Source organism: Haemaphysalis longicornis, unplaced genomic scaffold, assembly GCF_048455015.1.
Source record: "Haemaphysalis longicornis isolate Haplotype H1 unplaced genomic scaffold, Haemaphysalis longicornis Haplotype H1 scaffold_11, whole genome shotgun sequence".
In the NCBI taxonomy this organism is placed as follows: Eukaryota; Metazoa; Arthropoda; class Arachnida; order Ixodida; family Ixodidae; genus Haemaphysalis; species Haemaphysalis longicornis.
Genome location: NW_027526214.1, coordinates 113,177,324 through 113,195,883, shown reverse-complemented (window position 1 = coordinate 113,195,883; position 18,560 = coordinate 113,177,324).

The window sequence follows — 18,560 nt, the reverse complement described above, 5'->3', positions numbered from 1 at the left end:
GTTTTTTAACACCTCTCGTGATTGTCATGATGATCTCACAAGAAGTATAAGAAGTTTATGTGCATACTCACACTTTCTGTCATAATCTTCCGCAAACAAAAGAGCTAACACTTCCCGTGCAAATTTCAATGTTCTAGAGCTGAGGTGATTTTTCGTAAAAATAGAGATGCCTGCACCCTTAAAATCCTTGCCGGCAATAAACCATGCGGGTAATAACAATGGTCTCATTCTAGCCGGCCACGGCAGGCGCGCCTTAGCGGCACCTCCATAATTTCTGCAAGAGCCTGCTGCTTGAGGCACAGTACGTGCTTCTATTAAGTAAGAACCTAACGCTGTGGTAAATCAGTTGAAAGGAATGGTCCAACTTTATACAGATTGAGTGAACCTAATTTCTTTGCGTAATGTTTATCCGTGATTTCATGATTATCAAGTACGGTTTCTTTGACTCTTAATTGAAGCCGCGGGCCATTCAGGAACTACAATAAAAATTTGAAGACAAACTTTATCTTACAGATGCTACCTGAAATCATATATTCCAAACAATAATACATGCAACGCACTGTAATTAAACATTCTCGGTGCACTGATATGCACTATTAGGTAGCTAGTCGCAATATGGTCAGTGTACAATTTATGTACAGGCACACTGTTCGATAGCTTCCACGCAATTTTAACATTATGGATTCTTCCGCCTACATTTCTTCCATTGCCCCTTATTGCGGTTTTATTCAACCTATTTCCAAAAAAATGCCAGCAGATTGTCACTTTGGTGCACGTCTAGAAAAACAGGAGAGCTGACTGGACAAGATTTGGCTGATTCAACTCATATACAATTAAGAACTAGCCATTGAACGTTCTCGAATACTAGCATGCTATGACAATTTTGTCTGCAGGATTTCGCACGGCCTAGAACTCGGCACAAGAGACTTCGCAAACTCCTAGTCTCTCCAACGAAGTTGGTGTGTGCTCCCACTTAAACGCGAACGTTGGTGAACTAAGGAGGAAAACAGCACGAAAGAGATCCTGCCACGGTCGCATTCGCATTGAACTCGGTTTCATAAAGCCATAGAATAGGTTGTATTCCGACCACCTTAAGGCCTGAATACATGGAGCGAACTTTCACGACGAAATTCGCCCGGCGGTAAATCCGCCGCGGCGCAGCGCCGAGTGTTCGTAGGGCTGCGCTACACGGGGCGAAGACACGGCGTCCGCCACTGCCTCGCCGATGGGTCGCTGAGGCAGTGGCAAATGCAGCGAAATGAAGCGCATCACCAGCAAAAACTCTCGATACCACTACAACTTTTTATAAAATTATGGAACACTCCGAAAAAGCGTAAAATTATTGTTTAAAAATAGTTTCTAATCTTGTTGTTGTGTTGCCGATATGCATGTGCCGCCGCAGTTGAAAGAAAGCGGCGATCTGAATGTGGTCTGGCTACACGGGCGAAAATTGTCTGCACTTCATCGCCTGCTCCAGCTACGCGGGAAGCTTTTGTCACTACCTCCGCTGAATGGTTACGGTCATTGAATTCTATCCCGGCTGCTTTCGACGAATACAGTGCGCGACCGGCGTGAACGGTGAATATCACGCCCAGCAGACGACGCAGACAAGCGGAGCAGGCGGAAATGGGGGCGAGCGGCGAGACCTCCTGATTGGCTAGTTTTGGTACGCTGTTTTTTTGCCGCTTCTGGTGCCGTCGACCATAGAGTTTCATACTAATATATACTAGAGGGAAATCTGGCGCTGCATTCGCGTTCCGCCGTGGGCGGCGCCATTGCAGCTAGCGACGTTCCTCACATCCTTGGCTTGGTTAGCCACATGGCTTCTTTTTCGTCTTGAAGCCAAAAGGGTAGCATTGTTCTTTTGTTCATCATCTATGAAGCTTCTAAATAATTCTTGACAATTAAATCTTTCTGGAGCTTTAATTTTATAATAACGGAACAAATTTTATTCATCTATTGCAGTAATATTGTTGCATTTTTGCAGCCAAAGCCAACTTTTCAGCCTGTTCGTGAGCCATGCCCGGTACATGACGGCACGCTCGCTGAAGCGCGGCTCCCCTAGACAGTGGCGCCAGATTTCCCTCTAGTGTATATTAGTATGAAACTTTATTGCCGTCGACGCCGGGCGAACTTATCTGTCCTCGGCAGATCGGTGGCAGACGACGTTTTTTCCGCCGCCGCGCGTCGGGCGGACGCCGCCGGGCGTTGTTCGTCGACTTTTCATCGCATATTCGCTCCATGTATTCAGGCCTTTAGGCTGAGCTCTCTAGGGGCCAGGATTGCCGTTGTAGCTCATCCGCTGTCACGCTATCTTGCTACGGCAGGCACGCGGCTTTACGCAATGAAAACAGAGCCATTAGTGATCATGCACGAAAAAGAGCCCTCAAAGAATGCCCCCTTGTCCCTCTTTTATGGTTTGGGAACAAAAGTTAAGAGCATACATGAACATGACTATAGGTTAAACCTTTTGAAACCTGTGAAACTGCAGTAACTTGTTATACACGGCCTCATTATATAGCATTAGTTTTCCAATGCTAACTAAGAGCTGTTCCAATTCCCAGTTTAAGACAAGGTATTGTTTGTGATAGTCATCTATTTTGGAAGCGCTCTACGAACGCATAAAAGTAAAAATACTTATATTTGTAAACATTACACCACTTTGAACCTCTATGGTCGCACTTGTTTCATTCCGACATTGAAATAGCTAGTTTTTTTATAAAACGCCAAACGCCAATTTTATGCAAATTCGCAGGTTGTAACTGTGCCCATCTGAGCTTGCGTTGTTATCGGTGAAAACTATGTATGAGAGTTTGATAAAAAAATTGGTTCTAAGTCAATTGAATATTCTTGTGCCTTGTTCTCTACTTATTCAGCGTGTTTCAAGTGTTCCTTCCTGACCAACATCGAATTGAATCTGGGTTTTGTAAAAACTTCTTAGATCTAGGTTTAGTAAAAACACCCATGATTTGCTCGGTACTGGTAAACTAACATCTTATTTAGACAGAATAAACTTGCATGTTAAGTAAAGGAATACTTTGAAATGGCAGGTTTATTGAACACCTCTAATTAGTGTCATGATGATCTCCCATAGAGTCAAAGAATTTATGTCCACTCTTGAACTTTCTGTAGTAATCTTTCGGAAACAAAAGAGCTAACACACACCGTGCATATCACTGTTCTAGAGCTGATACGTTTTTCTTTAAAAGAGAGAGTCCTGCACCCTATAAATCCCTGCCGGCTATAAACTTGCGGTAAATAAGAATGGTATCATCCGAGCCGGCCACGGTAGTCGCTTTAGTGGCACCTCAATAATTTCTGCAAGAGCCTGTTGCTTGAGGGCCAGTGTGACCTTCCGTTAAGTAAGATTGTAACGCTGGGTTAAAACAATTTACAGGAATGGTCAAACTTTATATAGATTGAGGAAGCTTATTATCTTTGCCCAATGTTTAGCGTAATTGAGTGATTATCACGCACGGTTTTTGATGATGATAATGGTTGTTGTTGTCGCACAAGGACAGCTGGGGCAAAGAGCGCCAAACAAAAGTATCTAGAAGAAAATAGGGGCTACGAAAGCCAAAATAACAGTAAAATCAATTACCGGAAAAGGCGATGGCTGGTGTTTAGGGCCAGATTTGATTACGCATGATAGGAAATGAGGTTTAAAAGTTTACATCAGACAAATATTTAAAAATGCGTTGCAAAGAGACCATGGCATTATCCCCCAAAAACAACGAAGTGTGTAGCGGAATGTGTTGTCTATATAGTTCCTTGAAGTGTCTGTGTCTTGTTGTGCCCAGTGCCTTGCATGTGATTAGGATGTGGACTACGGATAGGCCCTCGCCACACCTGCTACACCCAGGTCTTGGAGAGCTAGTGAGCAGGTGTGAGTGTGTTACATGTGTGTGGCCTATCCGCAACCTAGCTAAGGCAACTTTAATGTGTCTGTTGTGTGAGTCAGTAGCGTATGGTCCCAAGTGAGGTTTTGTTACATGTAACTTGTTATCTGTCTGTTCACTCCAGTGTGCCACGTGTTGTGTAGTTGGTGTCTGATGTGTGGCTTTATATCTGTGTACGGCAGTGTTCCTATGCCCACTGAATTCAAGAGTGTAGCAGTAGTGGCCATTTCATCTGCGGTTTCATTCCCGGCTATTCCACAATGGCCAGGAACCCAACATATTGTTATTTCAAGACTTGATGCGTATGCTGCCATAAGGCCCCTAAACACAAGATTGATTACATAATTTTTTGAGCGTTTTCTAGTCAAAAGTGCCCGTACAACACTAAGAGAATCTGTAAAAACTATGGAATTTGCAATTTGATGTTGGACAATGTGGTATAAAATAAGTAGAATGCCGTGTGCTTCAGCTGTAAATATGCTGTTGTGGGAGTTCATTCTTTTTGCCACGTTAAAGTTCAGTCCATGCGCAGCACAAGACACAGCATCAGCTGTCTTTGATGCGTCGGAGTAAAACTCTGCACACTGGTACTTATCCTGTAGGAATAGGAAATGCTGCATAATAGCTGCCCTTGGTGCCCTGTTTTTGTGGAACTGCACAAAGGACAGGTCACAAGAACAATCCCTGGCTTGCCATGGTGCAATAAAATCAATGATCGCTGTCTTGTGGATATATGAAAATGACACTGCTAGCTCAGAAGCTTCTGCTCTCACTCTGAGAGGGAACGGATTGGGCATAGATAGACGGTTTAGAAAGAGCTGCTGTGAGGATGCATCATGAATGGTCGAGTTAAGAGGATGATTTGTCAGAGACATGATTTTAGAGGCATAGAACAAGTCAGTGTATATCCTTTGGTGGTGCAGGGGCCATTTGGGCCACTCTGCATATAGGCTTTCAACAGGGCTGGTGCGAAAGGCACCACAAGCAAGGCCAAGCCCCAAATGCAGAACTGGGTCAAGCATTTTAAGTGCCGTTTTCGTTGCAGACCCATATACGACGCTGCCGTAGTCCAAGCGAGATCCTACCAGTGCAGTATAAAGACACAGGAGTAACTGCGTGTCAGCACCGTACGATTGGTGAGAGACAACTTTAAGGATATTCATAGTTTTTAGGCATTTTTGCTTAAGCATTTTCAGATGAGGAAGAAATGTTAGTTTGTTGTTGAATATTAGGCCTAAAAACTTGTGCTCCTTTTTCACAGAAATCGACACGCCGTTTAGAGTAATGACAGGGTCCACATGGATCCCGCGAACACGGGTGAACACAACGCAAGTACTTTTTACGGGGTTCAGCATAAAGCCGTTTGTACCCTCCCAGCCAGCAAGTTTGTTCACGCCGAGCTGGACTTGCCGTTCACAGACTGACATATAACATGATTTAAAAGATATTTGGACATCATGTACACAAACTGAACAAGAAATGGTTGGTGGCAATGCCTTACGGAGTGAGTTCATCTTCACTATGAAGAGTGTGCAGCTCCAAACCCCTCCTTGAGGCACTCCATTTTCCTGAACATATACATTAGAAAGTGCACTACCAATTCTTACACGGAAAGTTCGTTCAGACATGTAGCTAAAAAGAGTGCTAAGCATGTTGCCCGAAACACCGAATGACTTCAAGTCACCCAAGATGCCGTATCGCCTTGCCGTGTCGTAGGCTTTTTCCATATCAAAGAAGACTGTAATGCAGAACTGTTTGTGAACGAAGGCATCTTTTATGTAGGATTCCAGTGCAACAAGCTGATCATTGGTGGAGCGCCCCGCGCTGAAGCCAACCTGGCAGCTCTCGAGAACACCGTTGTACTCAAAAAAGTACACCAGCCTGCGATTGATCATCTTCTCGAGGAGCTTGCACAAGCAGCTCATCAGGGCTATAGGACGGTAACTTGAGGGGGACGACGGGTCCTTTCCCTCCTTCAAAAAAGCCACAACTATGGCCTCTCTCAAAGACTTTGGAATGTGCCCCGAAAGCCATATTTTATTAAATAGATGTAGAAGTGTTTCGAGTGTGTCTGCGTGTAAGTGTTGTAACATTGTGTATGTGATGTTGTCTGGGCCTGGAGCTGAGGGTTTACACGTGCTTAGAGCAGCCCTCAACTCATGTAATGAAAACAGGGAGTTGTAAGAGGTCTGTGATTTGTTGTCGCGTAGGGACTTCTTTTCACAAGAGGCTTTGTGTTTCAAGAGAGTGTTTGTGTAGTGTGCAGAGCTGGACACGTGTTGAAAGTGTCGTGCGAGTGTGTTAGCCTGGTCTTCGAGTGTGTCCCCGGTTGTACTGACCAGGGGAAGGCTCTGTGTATGCTGCCCTTTAGGTTTGCGTATTCTTGTCCATACCTTGCGTGCGTCTGTGTATGAGTTAATGGATGTAAGGAAGGTGCGCCAACTCTCTCGTTTTGCCTCACGGCGCACACGTTTTCCGAACGCCTTGGCCGTTTGAACAAAATGAGGTTACCCGACGTGGGGTACCGACGGAGGATACCCCCCGCCTTGTTCTGGGACTCCCGCGCCCGCCTACAGTCCTCATTCCACCACAGCCTCCGCTGGTTGCGCGGGGCACCAGAGGCGTGGGGAATGGACTTTTCGGCGGCGTCGAGGATGTGCGCCGTGAGGAGTTGGGTAGCTTCTTCAACGTGTAGGTGTCCTATGGATGTGTGGTTTAGCTTGGTTGTCTCTGTAAATGTATTCCAGTTAGCTCGTGCTTCATTGAACCTATTATGGGAAGATGAACTGCTTGGCCCTTTACCTATATATGTAAGTGGGGTGGGGAAGTGGTCACTGCCAAATGGGTCAGTTCCCACACCCCACTTGAGAAGAGGAAAGAGAACGGCGGAACCAATACCCAAGTCAAGAGATGAGTATGTGTTGTGTCCTATGTTATGATATGTAGGCTGTTTATTGTTGAAAAGGCATGCTCCAGGGGTTTGAGAAACCTCTCTATCAGGCGACCCCGGGCATCCGTGCAAGAAGAGCCCCAAAGAAAATTGTGAGCATTAAGGTAGCCTGTTAGAATGTATTGTTCGGACAGCTGGTCAACCAGCGCCTCGAAGTCTGAGCTCAAAAGTGTAACATCAGAAGGAGTGTATATGGAGCATACCGTTATCAACCTATTAAATAATATTAAGCGTATTGCTACAGCCTCAAGGACGGTGTTCAAGGTGACAGGGTGGTATGCTACGGATTTGCGGGCGATTATGGCCACACCGCCAAAAGAGTGTGTGCCGCCACCCCTGTCCTTTCTGTATACCAGGTAACTATTCAAGACATTTGTGTGCTTGGAATTCAGATGTGTTTCCTGGACACACATTACACTTGGCTGATTGGCATGCAGAATCTCATGCACGTCGTCAAGATTATTCAGAAGGCCTCTGCAGTTCTATTGAACTATGTTTTCTCTTCCCATTATTTAGTGTGAGAGCTACTGGAATGTGTAGGTTTATGTGTCGTCTTTCGGGGCTGTGACTCTTGGATTGGGCTTTCTAGGCCTTTCTGTAGGCTTGGACGTCGGAGGCCGATCCTTGCGCTGCGTTGCAGGCAAGAATGGCACGACGTCCATTTCATCGGCTGATGTCCTGGGTGTACCCGTCGAACAGGGCCCCCCGGAATTGGCCCCCCTTCTAGGGCCTTTCGTTTGACCCGCCACCGCCGCAGGTATCGGAGGCACCAGAAGTGGCACGGGCGGTTCGGTGGCGGTGGGAGCCGGTGCGGAGCCCGTGGTGTCCATGGCACCCTCCAACGCTCTGGAGGATCGGGAGGCAGGGACGTGAGCGGCACCGGTCTCGACGGAAGAGGTTGCCACCACAACCGCTGCTCGCTCAGCGAGTGGTGCGGAGGTGGGTTGGGCTGCAGATGCAACCAAGGGGGGGGCGGGAACGGGACCAAGTCCGACTCGCGGTACTGGGTCCCCGCCGAAACCAGACGCCGCTCCGCCCCCCGGCGAGCTGCGTCGGCGTACCTCCCCAGGGGGAAAGAAGCGAACCTTTTTCGCGCCTCTGGGAAGGTGATGTTTTCCGTGACCTTGATGTTTATTTTTTTTTTTCTCAAGCTTGACCCGCTCGCAGGTTCGCGAATATGCAGCGTGAGGTCCTTGGCAATTGGCACAGAGCAATTGATTGGATGAACAGTCATCAGTGAGAAGGTATTGGGCAAATTTAGCGCAGGTTGGCTGGCCCCGGCACAAGTTAGTACCATGCCCGAACCGCTGGCACTTGTAGCAGCGACGCGGATTCGGGATGTACGCACGGACGGAGCACGAGATGAAGCCTGCCTTAATGAATTCAGGAAGTGTGGAGCGGTTGAAAGTCAGGAATATATGCTTTGTGGGGATTTCCTGCTTGTCTCGTCTGATGGTGATACCCCTCACTGCAGTGACGCCCTGATCTTCCAGGCCTTCTAACATATCAGCTTCGGTCTCGATCAACAAATCGGTTTCCGAAATCACACCCTGAGAGCTGTTGAGGCTACGATGGTGAGTGACTATAAGGGCCAGATCTGCCATGCAGGTTACCGACAGGAGGTTAGTGGCTTGTTACTGCGTCTTGACATTGACTAGGACTTCCCCGGTACGGAGTTTTTAGCATCAAACGATTTTCCGAGGATGCCTTCCAGGAACTTAGTGATCAAGAATACGGACATGGAAGAAACAAGGTTTCTTTTGTAAACTGCCTCTATAACCAAGAATCAAGGATAGTTGTCAGGTTTCGGAATGTGGATTGTTGCAAGGGATGGAAAGGAAACTTCGGTGCGGCCCCTTTTCGGGGGCCGATCACGTCTTGGGGTGGTTTTGAATTATTCATATGGCATAGAAAAAGCAGGGGGATGGGGGTACTTTCTTTTTTGACCTTACCCTGGTAGTCAAAGAGGTCCCGGAGCCCCCTGCCTGGTAGACAGGCAGGGAGCCCATCGGCCGGAGCTTGACCAAGGCTCCGACGGCAACCGTTAGAGGTTTCTACCCTTCACCTTAAAAACACGTCATTACGGTAGGTCACAGCTTATGCAGGGGGGGTCGGGGTCCGCGGTATCGCCAGTACCGTCACCAAGATTACTCAAGGTGCCCCGTGCGGGATGCACGGTTTTTTACTCTTACGCGAAGTCACCGGGCAATTCAGGTACTATGGTACAAATTTTTTAAGAGAAACTTTATTGTGCAGATTCTACGGGAACTCATATATCTTAAACAGTATAAGATGCGAAACACTACAATAAACATTCTCGGTGCACTGATATGCACTTTAAGTAGCTTGGCGCAATATGGTCAGTGGTCAGTGTACATTTTATGCACAGTTCCACTGTTCGATTAGCCCCCGCAATTTTAACATTGTGGATTCACCGTCTTCCATCTCAGTTTGTGCTATCCCCTCATTGCGTTTTATTCAACCTGTTTCAAAAAAATTGCCGCAGTATGCCACTTTGCTGCAGATCTATAGAAACAGTAGAGCGGACTAGACAAGGCTTGGCTGATGTACCTCCGATACATTTCCGAACAGGCCACTGAACGTTCTCGAATTCTAGCAAGCTATGACGATATTGCCACTTTTCTGCACGTCAACAGAAACAGGATTGCTGACTGTACAAAACTTGGTTGATGTACCTCATATACATTTCCGAACAGGCCACTGAATGTTCTCTAATACTAGCATGCTGAGACGGTTTTGTCTGCAGGATTTCGCACGGCCTAAAACTCGCCACAACCGACTTCGCAAACTCCTAGTCTCTCCCACGAGCGTGGAGTCTGTGCTCGCCACTTAAACGCGAACCATAGTGAACTGAGGAGATAAACAGCACGCAAGAGATCATGGCACAGTCGCAATCGCATTGTAGTCGGTTTCGTAAAGAAATGGAAGGATGGTATTCCGACCACCTAAGGCAGAACAGTACAGGGGCCAGTATTGTTATTGTAGCTCGTCCGCTTTCACGCTATGTAGCTACGCAGCCACACCGCGTTACGCACAAATTCAGAGCCATTATGTATCACGCATAAAAAAACATGCGTCGAAAAAATGCCCCCTTCTCCCTCTTTTATGCCTGTTGTCAAAAAGTTAAGAGCATACTTGAACATGACGTTAACATAGGCTGAACCGTTTGGAACCTATGGAACTGCAGCAATACCTCATACACGGCCGCATTATATAGCATCAGTTTAGCAATGTCAGTTAAGAGCTCTTCCAGTTTGCAGTGTCAGAAGAAGCAAGATATGGTGACAGTTATCTATTTCGGAAGCACTCTACGAACGCATAAAAGAAAAAAAATACTGATATTTGTAAACTATACACCACTATGAACTTCTATGGTCGCTGTTGTTTCATTCCGACATAGGAATAGGTAGTGTTGTTTGTAAAATGTCAAACTTAAATTTTATGCAAATTCGAAGTTGGTAACTCTACCCATCTGAGCATACGTTGTAGTCGGTTAAAAGTTTATATGGGGTTTGATACAAAATTCGTTCTCAGTCTATTGAATCACTTGTGCCTTGTTCATTACTTGTTCATCATGTTTCAAGTGTTCTTTCCTGACCAACATTGCCCTGAAGCGGGGTTTAGTAAAAACTCCCCACATCTAGGTTTAGTAAAAACTCTCATGGTTTGCTCGTTACTAGCTAACATCTTATTTAGACAGAACAAATTTGCAAGTAAAGTAAACGATTATTTTCAAAATGTACGTTTACTTAACACCTCTCGTTAGATTCATGATGATCCCCCAAAAAGTATAAGAATTTGTAAGCATTCGCAAACGTTCTGTCCTAATCTTCCGGAAACAAAAGAGATAACACTTCCTATGCATCACAACATTGTAGAGCTGAGATTTTTTTCCGTAAAAAAAAGAGATGCCTGCACACTTTATATCCTTGCCGGCTGTAAACCATGCGGGAAATAACAACCGTCTCATCCTAGCCGGCCAAGGCAGTCGTGCCTTAGTGACAACTCCATAATTTCTGCAAGGGTCTGTTGTTTGAGGGTCATTTTGTGCTTCGTTTATGTAAAAATTTAACGCTGTGGTAAATTAGGTTATAATATTGGTCGAACTTTATACAGATTGAGTGAACCTAATATCTTTGCCTAATGTTTAAGCCTAATTGCATGATTACCAAGTACGGTTTCTTTGACTCTTAATTGAAGTCAGGGTACAATTCAGGTGCTTTATTAAAAAGTTATAAATACAAACTTTATTGTGCAGATGGCACCTGATATCATATATCTAAAACAATACTGCATGCACAGCACTGCAAATAACATTCTCGGTGCACTGATATGCGCTTTCAGGTAGCTTGTCACAATGTGGTCAATGTACAATTTATGTACAGTTCCACGGTTCGAAAGCCACCACGCAATTTTAATATTATGAGTTTTCTGCCTTCTACGTAAATTTGTGCAAATCCCCCTCATTGCATTTTATAGAGCCTATTTACAAGAATATTGCCGCAACTTTCCACTTTGCTGCACGTCTACAGAAACAGTAGAGCTGACTAGACAAGACTTGGCTGATAAACCTCATACACATTTCCGAACATGCCACTGAACGTTCTCTAATATTGCCATGCGATGACGGTTTTGTCTGCAGAATTTCGCACGGCCTAGAAGTCGCCACAGCAGACTTCGCAAACTTCTAGTCTCACCTTCCCCCCCCCCCCCCGAAATTGGTGTTTGTGCTCCCTACTTAAACGCGAACGTGCGTGAACAGAGGAGGAAAACAGCACGCAAGAGATCATGCCACGGTCGCAATCGCATTGAAGTCGGTTTAATAAAGCAATGAAATGGGTTGTATTCCGACCACCTTAGGCAGAGCACTGTAGGGCCAGGATTGTCGTCTTAGTTCATCCACTGTCACGCTATCTAGCTTCGGCAGCCACGCGGCGTTACGCACGAAAACAGAGCCATTAGGCATCTCGAACAAAAAGAGAGGCCTTGAAGGAATGCCCTCTAGTCCTTTTATGCCTTGTGAGCAAAAGTTAAGAGCCTACTTGAACATAACGTTTATATCGGCTGAACTGTTTGAAACCTCTGGAACCGCACCAACTTGTAATACACGGCCTTATTATATAGCATCAGCTTACCAATGTCAATTCAGAGCTGCTCCAATTTGCTGTAACAGAAAATCAAAATATTGTGACAGTCATCTATTTGGAAAGCGCTCTGCAATGCATAAAAGAAAATGTACGTATGTTTGTAAACATTACACCATTATGAATCTCTATGTGCGCACCTCAATATATATAAAGTTTGACCATTCTTATAAATTTATTTTCCTCAGCGTTCAAATCTTACTGAAAACAAGCACACACTGTGCCTCCAGCAAGAGGCTCTTGCAGAAATTATAGAGGTGGCGCTAAGAACCGACTGCCGTGGCCAGCTTAGATGAGACCAATGTTATTTCCTGCTTTGTTCATAGCCCCCAAGGATTTATATTGTGCAGGCATCTCTAAACCTCTCGGCTTAGAGCGGTGCATATACACGGAAAGTGTTAGTTCAATTTTTTCCACAAGATTAGAAAGAAAGTTTGAGTATGCACATACCTTTTTCACATTTTGGGAGATCATCATGATACTAACGAGAGTTGGTAAATAAAACTACCATAAGAAACTATTCGTTTTCTTTTCTTGCAGTTTATTCGGTCTAAATCAGATGCTGATACGCGAGTAACAAGCAAATGATGGCAGTTTTTACTAAACCTACATTTAGGGAGATTTTACTACACCCAGATTCAGGGCGATGTTATACTGGAAAGAACACTTGAAAGATACTGAACAAGTAGAGAACAATTCACAGGAATATTCAAATGACCTATAACCAATTTTTTATCACACCCTCATAAGGTAGGCTCACATGGGTACAGTACGACCTGCGAATTTGCATAAAATAGAGGTTTGGCTTATTAAAAAAAAACAACACTAACTCATCCTGTGTCGGAAGAAAACAACTGCGCACATAGAGATTTATTGTGGTGTAATGTTTACAAACATAAGTATTTTTCCTTTAATGGATTGGTGGAGCGCTTCCCAAGTAGATGACGGTCACAATTTCTCGCTTTTTCTCAAACTTCGAATTGGAACACCCCTGAATTGACATTGGTAAACTGATGTTATATAGCGAGGCAGTCTACGACAAGTTGCTGTGGTTGCATAGGTTTCAAACGGTCAGGCATTTACAAACGTCATGTTCAAGTTTGGTCTTACTATTTGGTGACAAGTCGTAAAAGAGGGACAAGGGGGCTTTCCTTCGAGGCCCCTCTTTTCGTGCGTGATGCCTAATGGCTCTGTTTCCGTGCGTAACGCCACGTGGCTGCCGTAACTAGATAGCGTGACAGCCGATGAGCTACAACGACGAAACCTGGCCCCTACAGTGCTCAAGCTTAGGTGGTCGGAATACAACCCATTTCATTGCTTTATGAAACTGACTTGAATGCTATTGCGACCTTGGCATGATCTCTTGCGTGCTGCTCTCCTTCTCTCCTCCTCAGTTCATGCACGTCCGCGTTTATTTGGGGAACACAGACACCAAGTTCTTGCGAGACAGTAGGATTTTCGAAGTCGGTTGTGTTCAGTTAAAGCTGTGCGAAATCCTGCAGACGGAACCTTCATAGTATGCTAGTATTAAAGAACGTTCAGTGTACAGTTCGGAAATGTATATGATGTACATCAGCCAGGACTTGTCCAGTCAGCTCTCCTGTTTCTGTAGACGTGCAGCAAATTGGCAAGCTGCGCCATTTTTTTTAATAGGTTGAAAACTAATTTCCCCCTGCGTTAAAATCTCACTTCATGGAAGCACACACGGGCCCTCAAGCAACAGGCTCTTGAAGAAATATAGAGGTCGGTGGCCGGCTTGGATGAGACCAGTGTAATTCCCGCATGGTTTATAGCCGGCAAGGATTTATAGGGTGCAGGCGCCTCTTTTTTACGGAAAAAATTTCAGGTATAGAACGTTGCTTTTGCCCGGACAGTGCAAAATCGTGCTCAATTGTTTCCGCAAGATTAGGACAGAAAGTTTGAGTATACACATACCTTCTTATACTTTTTGGGATATCATCAAGAGACTAACAAGATGTGTTAAATAAACCTGCCACATGAAAAAAATCGTTTACTTTACTTGCAAGATTATTCTGTCCAAATAAGATGTTATTTCGCGGGTAACTACCAAATCATGGGAGTTCTTACTAAACCTAGATCTAAGAAGTTTTTACTAAACCCAGACTAAGGGCATTGTTGGACAGGAAAGAACACTTGAATTTTAGAGAACAAGTAGAGAACAAGGCTTAAGTATATTCAGTAAAATGTAAAACCATTTTTCTATAAACACCAATATAAACTTTTCACTGACAACAACTCAAGTACAGATGGGTACAGTACAATCTGCGAATTGGCATAAAATTGACGTTTGGCTTTTTACAAATTGCACTACCTCACCCTATGTCAGATTGAAATAAGTACGCGCATAGAGATTGATAGTGGTATAATGTTTACAAACCTAAGTATTTTTGCTTTTATGCATTCGTAGAGCGCTCCAACTAAATGACTGTCACAATATCTTGCTTTTTCTAAAGCTGTGAATTGGAAGAGCTCTGAATTGACATTGGCAAACTGATGCTATATAATGAGGCCGTGTATGGCAAGTTGCTGCAGTTCCAGAGGTTTCAAATGGTTCAATCTATAGTCTTGTTCAAGTATGCTCTTAACGTTTTGACAACAGGTATAAAAAAGGCACAAGGGGGCATTCTTTCGATGCCTATTTTGTTGTGCGTGATGCCTAATGGCTCTGGTATCGTGCGTAAGGCCGCGTGGCAGCCGCAGCTAGAAAGCGTGACACCGGATGAGCTGCAACAATAATCCTGGCCCCTAGAGTGCTCTCTTGGGTGGTCAGAATACAACCTATTCCATTGCTTTATGAAACCGGCTTCAATGCGTTTGCGACCGTGGAATGATCACTTGTGTGCTGTTTTCCTCCTCAATTCTCGCACGTTCGCGTTTAAGTGGGGAGCACAGACACCAAGTTCATGGGAGAGACTTGGAATTGCAAAGTCGGTTGTAGCGAGTTCTAGGCCGTGCGAAATCCTATTATCCTTGCCCGTTATTATTTATTATCTATTTTCTTTGCCAAGTGTTTAAGCCTAATTCCAAGAATATCATGCACTGTTTTTTCACAGTTATGCTAAGTCAGCGGGGAATTCAGGTTCTCTTATAAAGACTTGAAAAGACTAACTTTATTGTTCAGGTGCTACGTGAAAACATATATTAAAAAATAGTGAATGCGCAGCGCTGAAATTAAACATTCTCGTGTGCACTGATATGGTCTTTTATTTACCTTATCGCAATATGGTCAGTCTAAACAGTTCCCTATTCGATTGCCCGCACGATATTTTAATATTATGGATTCACCGTCTTTCGCCTAAATTTGTGCTATTCCCCGTATTGCATTTTTGATCAACCTATTTCCAAAAAATGGAGTAGCTTGCCACTTTGCTGCACGCCTACATAAACACGAGAGCTTACTAGAAAAGCACGATGTTTCGGCAGCTCCCCTAGGGCCCAGCACCCAAAGGGCCACGTCGTCGGCATGCACAGACATGTACACCATGTGCGCCCCTCCTCTCGGCAGCCAGTCTGGCAGTTTGTCCAACAATGCCCGAAGCATTGTGCTGCAGCTGCACGCGGCCCTGTGTGCGGTGCGGGCCAAGCTGGTCAATGCTGGCCTGCAGCTGTCAGCAAGCACGACAGAGGCGATGCTGGTCCTACCGGATGCCCAGTGTCGGCGCAGGGCCAGGTGCCTGCCCATCGATGGCGAGGAGCTCCACTGGAAGTCCAGTGTGCCCTACCTGGGGCTCAAACTGGACCACTGCGTCAACTTCCGGCAGGCCACCAGGGAGCTCCGAGCCAGGGCACAGATGGCCACCACGGCCGTACGAAAGGTGGCTGCGCGGGACCGCGCATGCTCGCAGCGAATGGCCCTGCGACTCTACAATGTTGCGGCTGTGGGTCTGCTCATGTACGGGCTACCATTGGTCACCCTGCACAAGCCCAGCTGGGAGCAGCTGGAGGGCCACCACCGCAGGGGCGTCCGCACCTTCCTTGGCCTGCCTCGAGACTCCCAGAGACGAAGACGCTGGCTGAGGCGGGGTATGGACGCTCCAAATGACGACAAACCAGCGTGCCCTGGGCCGCATTGACCGGCTGCTGCGGGATGAGGGAGGCAGCCCCCTGCTACAGCGGCTGCGCACACACCGCCACTCACGCATGGGGCGCATGTTGGCCCTGTACGAGGAGGTGGTGGCACCCGTGGAACCAGACCCTCTCTCCAGCCGCCCCCCTCCACTGGAGGCCGAAGTGCACACGGATATGCCGGGCCTGCGTTGCAAGCGGCGGACGTCGCACTGCGGGCAGCTGTAGCTGGCTCGTGGCGTCGTGTGGGGCCACCTAGAGGACCACACCCTGGTATACACGGATGGTTCCGTGCGGCAGCAGCAGGGTTCGGCCACGTTGGTGGCAGTGCTGGGGGAGGCAACCAGGCAGGCGCGGCTGCACTACGCCGCATCATGTGCCACGGCCGAAATGGCGGGCGTGAGCCATGGCCTGGATCTTCTACTGGAGCTGGAGCTACCCCCGAGCGCTGCGCCCTGCTGTGTGATTCTCGAGTGGCCTACTCCGGATCCAGGAGGGCGACCCGCGCTCCCTCCTGGTGCGGGTCGTGTGGGACAAGGTGGCACGGCTGGCCCAGCGGGGGACTCGCCTGCGGCTGCAGTGGGTGCCAGGCCACATTGGGATGGAGTGCAACGAGAGGGTAGACGAACTGGCCGCCGAGCCCATGAGCTGCCCCCTTCGCCCACGGCAGCCCATGCAGCTGCGGATGACGCCCGCCTGCTGATACAGTGACATGTACGGGCCCAGCACCCAGACCCGAGGGTGGACGCTGAGGCCCCACCACCCGTTCGGGCCACACGGATGCCCAGACATCAACTCTCGGCTGTCCTGCGCCTACGCGTGGGGTGCCTGTGGACAGCCGAGCGATAAAACCGCCTAGCACTCATCGATGACCCGTCGTGCCAGCACTGCCGGGCGGCTGTCCAGACCCTGCACCATCTGGTCCTGAAGTGCCCCCAGGTTGTGGCATGCAGGACCGAACTGTTGGCCGCCTTCCAAGGAGGGGCTCGGCCGCTCGAAGACTTTCTGTGGCCGCCAGTCACCGCCAGAGAGAGGGGCGGAGTTCATGAGGCCCTGGGGTCCTACATGGATGCCTCAGGACTCCTCAAGGCTTACCTCTTTCTCCCCACATAAACTAAACGGTGAGTGTGTGGGTGCTTCGTTTTTTTCATGTGTTTTTTTGTCTTCGTGTTTTAGTGTTTACATTGTATATATTCTACATATATGTCCTGTTAGACCTGTATAATTGTATATATGTATCCTCTCTTTCTCTCTATCCTCTCTTTCCTTTACAACTGTTTTTCCCATTCCCCACACCCCCCACACCAGCAGGCGTTCCAGTGTCCACCCTTAGGTGAGACAAACTACGCCTGCTGGTGGTCTTTTGTTTCCTTGTTTACAATAAATTCATTCATTCATTCATTCTGGAAAAGACTTTGCTGATGTACCTCATATACATTTCTGAACAGGCCACTGAACTTTCTCGAATACTGGCAAGCTACGACGATTTTGTCTGCAGGATTTCGCACGGCCTAGAACTTGCCACAAACGGCTTGGCAAACTGCTTGTCTCTCCAATGAACTTGGTGTATGTGCTGCCCACCTAAACGCAAACGTGCGTGAACTGAGGAGGAAAACAGAACTCAAGAGATCATGCCACGGTCCATATCACATTGAAGTCGGTCTCATAAAGCAATGAAACGGGTTGTATTCTGACCACCTATGGCAGACCACTGTAGGTGCCAGGATTGCCGTTCTACCATATCCGCTGTCACGCTATCTAGCTATGGCAGCAACCCGACGTTAAGCCGGAAAACAGAGCCATTAGGCATCACGCACAAAAGGAGAGTCCTCAAAGGAATGCCCCCTTGTCCATCTTTTATGCCTTGTTCCCAAAAGTTAAGAGCATACTTGAACATGACGTTTATATAGGCTCAACCGTTTGAAACATATGGAACAGCAGCAACTCGCCATACCCGGCCCCATTATATAGCATCAGTTTACCAATGCCAATTCAGAGCAGTTCCTATTCGTTTCTGAAAAACCAAGAAGTTGTGACAATCATCTAGTTGGGAAGCGCTCTACGAACGCATAAAAGGAAATATACTTATGTTTGTAACGATAACGATGGAAGCTTTTCGTCATCTCCGCCGTCAGGGACCCCGACTCCAATGGCCGCTGCGTCAAGTTTTCCTCACGGGGACTTCGTCATCGCGAACTGTTGCTACGAGCATGGTTCGTGGCATTTCGACGTGCAGATGGTGATCGGGAAGAACGGCGGGACGTCTGTAGTTCTCATCGCTGGTTTGTCAGGTAGTCCTGGATATCGCGGGGTAGTTGGCCACGTTTAGGTCGAGGGGCGTTGATTGCAGAACCCCGTAAACCGAGCTCTCGGCACGGGCACTGACAATAGACATCGCCGGCCTAGCCGCAGTGGTAACACAACGGCCGTAGGTCTCGGGTTAGCCACACTTCTGTTTTG